At 38.3% G+C, this 7878-nt stretch overlaps 1 long non-coding RNA gene across 1 annotated transcript; it reads left to right on the top strand.

The window, feature by feature from the left end:
• Window positions 1-509: 509 nt before the first annotated feature.
• LOC120312287 lies at window positions 510-7287 on the top strand. The gene is made up of 3 exons (XR_005557846.1): window positions 510-580; window positions 6825-6922; window positions 7151-7287. It is a non-coding gene; the product is annotated as an uncharacterized LOC120312287 (long non-coding RNA).
• Window positions 7288-7878: the final 591 nt, after the last annotated feature.

The following is a 7878-nucleotide window of genomic DNA, read 5'->3' as shown; positions in this document are numbered from 1 at the left end:
ATTGCTCAAACACATTAAAACCTTCCTGATCATGTGGCCTATATCCCTTAATATCCCTCCTATAACTCTTCACCTTCGAGAGCCAATGCAGCTGCAGCCGATCCAGGCGCCGCCATCTTAGAACTTATTGATATTAATAAGCCTGATATGTACAAGGAAAGACAGGGCACTGTAGCTTCTTAAGGCTGAGCTAGATTACCAGAAAAGTCCCTTGAACATTTTTTTTTTAAAAATAATAATCTCTGTTTCATAATTCAGTGCAAGTCTAGCAGCATCTGCTGGGGGAGGGATCAGAGCGATACCACAAAGGGATAGAGCTTGTGACACCATGTTGTAATAGTGCTCTTGTTATTCTGAAAAAAAAAAAAACCAGTGTGAACCTGTAGATCAGGGGTTCTCAACCTTGGCAACTTTAAGACTTGTGGACTTCAACTCCCAGAATTCCTCAGCCAGCAAAACAACACAGCAAAGCTGGCTGAGGAATTCTGGGAGTTGAAGTCCACAAGTCTTAAAGTTGCCAAGGTTGAGAACCCCTGCTGTAGATGCTGCTGGCAGGATCTATTCTCCAATTTCCTGCAAGGTGTCTCTTTTTATGTAACTGACTTCTATTTTCTACCTCACTCTTAGGCTATTTTATAATTTCTTCAGATTTTCTGTTCTTGGTATTTTTAAGATTACCTCTGTTTTGTAAAGTAGTTAAGTTGCTGCTTTGGGTTACATGACAGTCTCTCTAGCACTTTGCCATTTTCATGGTGGTTCATGCTTCCTGATCTGGGGGGGGGGGTTGGAGAGAAGAAGCATGAGAGGTTTTATTCTTACTTCCCTTAAAAAGCTTCCCTGGTTTTATTTGAAATGTGAGAAGTTGGGGAGGCTTTATGAAATATGGTAGACCATGAAAGATCAGCCTGTTCCACTTTTGGATTTTTTTTTCCTTTGGAAACAAATTCATGAACCATGAAAGCTTTTTTAATTAATTTGAATAAGAGGTTTGGAAAAAAAAAAAACCTGTAAGGTTCTAGGGATGGAGCTATACAACTATTTTGTGTGATTCTAAATGTACTCTCCCTTATCTATAGAGTTGACTTGTTGAATATGTTAATACACGTAATTGAAAGATAATGATATTAACCTTGCATTCATAGCTTAAATATTTATTTCAGTGTGAAATGCTTAGGACTGGACTGTTAATACATATTTTCATCATATCACTCACTAATCTAACAAATAGTACGAGTATGCTACTAATATCTTACAAAACCAATATATTCTAAGATGCTAGAACTTTGATTTCCCTTTAAACCTGAATTTTTTATATTAAAAAAATCTTGTTCTAATGGAAGTTACAATTAATTTGACTAAAGCTGGGAAGGGAATGAATATTACAAGTAAAGGAAGGTGTGAGACTGATTTCTGTCATGAAAAATATTTGTAAAGTATTAAAAGACTTTGATAGCACATGGACCCAAGCCAGTCTGGAATTCTGGGGTAGCAACGTAAGAAATATTGACTTATAATCCCAGTTCTTACACATGGAAACAGGTTGGGAACTGTGTTTGATTCTTCAAGGTACGTAGATATGACTAATTAAAAATAAAGTTGTAAAGTCTCGTTGGCCCATATACTCTGGTGCTTTAGATTTTGGTATGGCAAACTTAAATTAAGAACAGGTCCTCTGAAAGTACTGTGCATCAGCTGAATTTGTGCAAATGGCTGTTAAGGCAGAAATGGGATTTAGAAAAAAAAAAAGCTCTAATCGTAATGACTGATATAGAAAGGTTTGTGGGAGAATCACGGTGGTGATTCGTGTAATTCAGAAAGAATGCAGCACAATAAGGATTGGCTTCTTTGTGAGTACAGTACACATGTTTCATGGAATGGGCTATGCATCAAGACAAAATACCTTTGAAGGGTGCTTTAAATAAGAAAAGGTCAGCCACTCCAGTGAATTCAATTGTCCTTTATGCTGCATCAAGCAAATCCACCTTGAAAAAGCATTTAATTTTTGCATCCTGCTTGCCATCTCTAACAAGAGGATTTCCCTTTTTTCCCCTAGAAAATACATGTTATTCTATAAAACCAAAATACATCTACGATTGGTATTTTCATACAATGGTGTGGCAGTCCTAAGGCACTTAAGCAGACAACTCAATTATTGTATAGGAAGGATTTATATCCTTGCCAGAATTTCAGAAGGAGCTCTTTCTTACTATAGAACCCTATAGCTATAGAAAATAGCTCCCACTAATAGTCAGAAGATCTACTCTAATAGCCTGTGGCGTTCAGATGTTCTTCTTCTTTTTTCTCCCACCATGTTGCTCAACTTTTGTCCCCCTTTCCAAGACTATTTTTCTTTGCTACCTCTAGAAAGTCTAAGTAAGAAATGGAGAAAAGAAATGCTCAATCTGCATAAATTACAAAGCATCTACATAAGGAGTCCAAAGGCATATCGGATTGGCCTCCTGACTGTGCCTGTTTCATTAACACACACATTCAGGCTTTTTGAACAAATCACAACACATATTTTGTCACAACTGCAATAGTTTTCTCATATTCTCCTTCCTTTAAGCCAGGGGTCTTCAAACTTGGCCCTTTTATGACTTGTGGACTTCAACTGCCAGAATTCCTCAGCCAGGCACGCTGGCTGAGGAATTCTGGGAGTTGAAGTCCACAAGTCATAAAAGGGCCAAGTTTGAAGACCCCTGCTTTAAGCTATGAGGAATGGAAATTATCTTTGGGGAAAAAAATCCTGTTTTGCTGCTTTTTTCCCCCCCCTTCTGACCCCAGGTTACAGAACAGAAGTACCTGGACAAGATCAAGATGTGCCTTTCATTTCTGCATTGCTCCAATTATATCTAGAATACTGTATTCAGTTTGGGGCACCACATTTTAGGAAGCACTGTAAGTAAAAAGGTGATGGATGATGGACTGCCTGCGTGAAGACATGCGAGTCGTAGGTGCATGCCCCACTGACATTGCAGATTGGACAAAGTGGTGGGCAAAATGCACAAGTGCGGACCTCACGATACAAAGGGAATACTGTAACACAAAGAAAAACAAGAAGAAGATTTTAGGAAGCACAGTGACAAAGTGGAGTACATTCAGAGGGGAGCAGCCAAAATGATAAGGGGCCTGGAAGGTAAATGTTATGAAGAATGGTTGGAGAAGTTAAAGATGTTATAGCCTGGACAAATATGTGGGGAGATGTGATAGGTGTCTTCAAGTATTTGTAAGACTATCACATAGAAAGGCAGATCAGAACTGTTCAGGGTTCCAGAAAGCAGGACAAGGAAAAATGGGTTTAAATTTCAAGGATGTAGATTTCAGCTGGACTTCGAAATACATTCCTAATGGTAAGAGCTGTTCAACAATGGAACAGACTGTCTTGGGAAGATGCTGAATTCCCTTTGCAGAAAGTATTTAAATAGAAACTGACTGCCCATCTGTCAGGGATGCTGGAGTGGCAATTCCTGCACTTGTTAGGGGGTTAGTCTAGATACTCTCCAGGGTACCGTCTGACTTTTGAATTCTGTGATTCTAAAATGCTATGCCATTCTTTGTAGCTGATCCTATTGACAGCAGTAACATCTCTGATCATAGGGAGTGATCTTGCCTTCCTAGTTTTCACTCCGGTGTTGTGCTTTTGCCTTAACACTTTGAAATAAGATCCTGACATCTGTGCTGCTCCTGTCTCCACTAAAACATATTTAATTCAAGCCCACTTTTTCTCCTTCTCTCCCACTCTGTTCCCCAACAAGCATCTTATAGGCTGGCTATTTTAACCAAGGCACTAAGGGCTATTTCAATTTGACTACAGCGGTTTTCTGCCAAATGGCTGCGCTAACTTGTGCACATTACCTACCAGAAATCCCAGGGATGATGATAGTGCTCTGTCAACTAGTCTGCACATCGATATGGAGGTTATTTGACTTGAAATTGGATTCTACTCTTCCTTGATCTGTTGTATAAATGGAGAAGCCTGTCTGGAGGAAATGCTCCTTAAAGTTTCTGAACAATTTCTTTGTGCCCCTTCTAGAGTTTGCCTCCTGCTTTGTTATGACTTTTCCATTCCAGGCTCCGATCATCGTGATAAATATTCAGAGGGAAAAGTAAATGCTTCTCAAATGAAAAGAGAAGCGTAACTCAAATTATCCCTTGCATGATTTTCTTTTCTGATCTGTTAAGGGAGGGCTGCACAGTTTTGTACCTGACTCTCTTTTTGACCTTTTCTTTAAATTATTTAAAACTTAGATCAGGAGTTCAGAATAAGAGGAATATGCTGAATACAAACCTGTGTTTTTAACAAAAAGGAAAAAAAAGATAAGGGAAAGAGAACTTTCTAAACTTCTAAATATATATCAATCTCCAAAAGGCCTCCACGGTTTTTAACAAAATAAGAATAGCTTAAATTCTGTAAAGCTTCAGCAGAAACTCTGCCTCCTGTCTAAAGAGCCTTTCACGAAGAGCAATATACTAAGAGTGTGTGGAAAACAGGAAAACCACACCGATAGGACTTCACTGCAGTGCAGATTGAATTGTCAACACTGTGATTGAGAAAGGAAGGAAAAGGCTCTGTGTAACTTACATGGGTATCATCAATATGTGGAAAACCCCAAGGGCAGCACATGGCACTTCACAGAAAACATGGGAAAAACACCCTTCTGATCCACATAAAAGGCTTCTTTGTGCCTCTCTCATAAGCACAAGGACTTATTCTGAAACAGATCAGGATGTGGAAAGTGCCCCCCCTCCTTCTTCAAAATCAAAGGTAGATCCTCATAAAATCCCTTCCACCACCAGCTGCAAATGAGAAATTCATTATAAAATCCTTTTTTAAAAACATTTGTAAAAGATTTTTCTGTACACTTTGTTTCCTTCTTCCACTAGAATCATAAACAATTATTATTTTTAATATCATTAATTGAAGATATATAGTAATTAGGAACATATATATATATATATTGAATTTATAGTGTTCGCAGTATTTGAGGTCTGCCTGCAAAACATGCTCCTAGATTGGAGCGAAACGCAGAACAGACTGATTTATATTTGGTAGACCGGATGCCTCACCCAACAGATAAGATACACACACACACACAGAGAGAGAGAGAGAGAGAGAGAGAGAGAGAGAGAGAGAGAGAGAGAGAGAGAGATACTGTATATATTTCCACCAGCTAAAGGAGAAGAATGAACTGGAAAAATTCAGTGGCAGAATCTGTCCCTTACAGACCGGCCACGTGAGGCATTCAAAGCTAGCTATAAAGCCTTTGGCTCCAAAGATTTAGGATTTTTGTCCTGGAATAAGGTATACAAAATCAGAGAAGGGGTTGGCATCTAGGGTCAAACTGTATCCCTTACATGACACACTTTAACACATTCTTTTGAAAATGATTGTTCTGATGCCTGGCAGTCATCTTTTGACAAATGCCACAGTTGGAAAAGCGGGGGTGGGGGGGGGGGTTAAAAAAAAAGAAAAGAAAAAGGAGAGATATCTTGACGTACTATTTTGTGCTCATTTCTAAAGTACAAAAAGCAAAATCTGCAGAAGAATATGTTTTTGGGAGGTTTGTTTCACAGGAGAAGAGTTATACGGTTGATTTATTTGAAAGGTTGATTTATTTAAAGGAATATATCTAAAGTGTTACCTTTAAGCTTAGCAAGTCGTGGGAAATTTTAAAATGTATGAAATAAATATGATGGGTTGTACCCAATGTAATGTCTTCCAGGAGTGGAAGATCTAGGAGGTTAACAAAGAAAAGTGGTGAGCTTCCTTTCATCTCAGAGCTACTATATGGCCTTCTGCCTTTTGTACAGAAGAGGGAGTTGTCCAGAGGAGAAATGCCCCCTTTTTTGTTCAGACCAGTGTCTTCCATGAAGTGTAGGTTGGATACCATCCTCGTCTGCTATATAATGCAATTTATTATAATTCATTCCATGCAAAGTATTAACTAGATTTTGATTATTCTAGAAAATTTGATCCTGTTGGTATGACTGTAATCTTAAAACTTTTTCATGGATTACAAATAGTAGGAATATTTCAGTGTTGCCCAAGATGTTGTTTTGCTGCATACAATTTGTTGTACTGTAGCAGAATCTTTTTTTCCCTTAGTATATGGCATCAAACTGTAACTTTCAAGTTAGTGTAACTGTTAACACTGTGCAGCCTGAAAATGAAAGTTTGTTCAGACATTTATTAGAGTGTTGTTAATATTAGAAATAAGTAACTTATCGCTTGCTGCATTTAATTTGTTCTTCGGATTGCTAAGTATATGAAATTGCAAACTTATGTTTCTCTAAATTCTGAGTTTTACATTATATGTGAAGGACTATCACCATCTTTTTTTTAAAAAAAACACCCTTTTTGCCCTTTATATTTATGGCACCAATTACATTGCAGCTAGAATATCCTCTCCTTGTTTCTAGCAGAACATTTGTTTCCCATATTGCATAGTAAAAAGAAGTTCAAAAGTCACCTTGCCAAAATCCTCAGAAGATGATAGAAGAAGACTAGAAAGCTTTTTCTCATAGAGAGGAGAAAAATTGGCAAAGCAGAAATCCTAGAACTTCAAGCCAGCCATGGAAGGAAGGAAGGGAGGGAGGGAGGGAGGGAGGGAGGGAGGGAGGGAGGGAGGAAGGTCCTCCCTAACATTTGTGCACATTTAGATGAAAATTTAGAAAGCATGTATGTTATTTAAATAAAAATAGAATCTGAACACATTAGGGGTGGCTGTAATAAGGTGAACTACTTTGAGGAGCAACTTCAAGGTCCTTCTACAAGGTCCTTTGTCTCTATCTCCTTTTTAACTAGAGGATTGCCTCAACTACAGGACTCTCCAGTGATGCAGAACATGTGACCACTCCAAGATCATCCTACCTAATAGCTTGCTTCTGAATGAAATCTCTCTAAGAAATAAACTTTTCCCAGGTAAGCCAAGTTGGGTAGGATGGTATGGGGATGGGGATGGGGAAGGGGAAGGGGAAGGAGAAGGAGAAGAGGAAGAGGAAGGGGAAGTGGATGGGGAAGGGGGAGGGGAGGAGGGGGAGGGGAGGAAGGGAAGGGAAGGAAGCAGGTGTTGTTATCTTAGCTGGAGCGTCATCATTCTCTCACCTGACTGAGACAAAAGTTTAAACTTCTTTCATTTCCTTTCTTCAGGCTAGCTTCAGCGGCATGGACCCAATTATGGAACTTGGTACCCTCCCTACTTGCCCCCACTGTAAACTATAATCAAAGATATGTTTGTTCATCCAGGCATTTTGTAGGATAATAATTACTCCAGGGCTAAGCTGTCTTTCAAACCTCCTTAAAATAAACTTTGTTTAATTTGTTGTATTTTTATAGTTGTATTGTTTTTTTAATGGTTGATTATTAATTGTTTTCTTGAATGGTTTTTATTGAAGATTATTCAGTTAGATTGCCGAGCACTCTGGACTCCTTTGAGAGGAAGTGCAGTATTATTGTGATTATCATCACTAATAATAATAACGGCTTTTCTTTTTTACGGTGAAAATTAAGTATAATAAGCAATGGTAATTTAAGATTTGAGAAGCAACCAAAATTAAACCTGGAAATAAGTAATCTAAGCAATAAAAGCTATCTGAAAGGCAGATAACAAAGACTTTGTTATCTGCCTGTCTTAAAATCCTTTATTTTTTTGTTTTTATTCTGATGTCCTTACTTAACACATATTCCCTGGTCTCAGGTGCCATGACAGTGACAGTTCTCTGCCCTCTTTCACCTTCTGTTGTTTCTCTCCATTGCCAGAAACATTTTTCAAGCTTTCTTTTCTCTTCATTTGAAATACATGAAGTAGAATACCGGTTCCATTTTAGTACTCTAGAAAATGCTCAGAGGTGAATTAAATAACCAGCCATCTGTGCCCA

The sequence above is a fragment of the Crotalus tigris genome, unplaced genomic scaffold, assembly GCF_016545835.1.
Source record: "Crotalus tigris isolate CLP2741 ecotype Arizona unplaced genomic scaffold, ASM1654583v1 scf7180000018477.2129921, whole genome shotgun sequence".
NCBI lineage: Eukaryota > Metazoa > Chordata > Lepidosauria > Squamata > Viperidae > Crotalus > Crotalus tigris.
The sequence above is the reverse complement of the archived record's forward strand: the minus strand, read 5'-3'. Positions and strand labels throughout refer to the sequence as shown.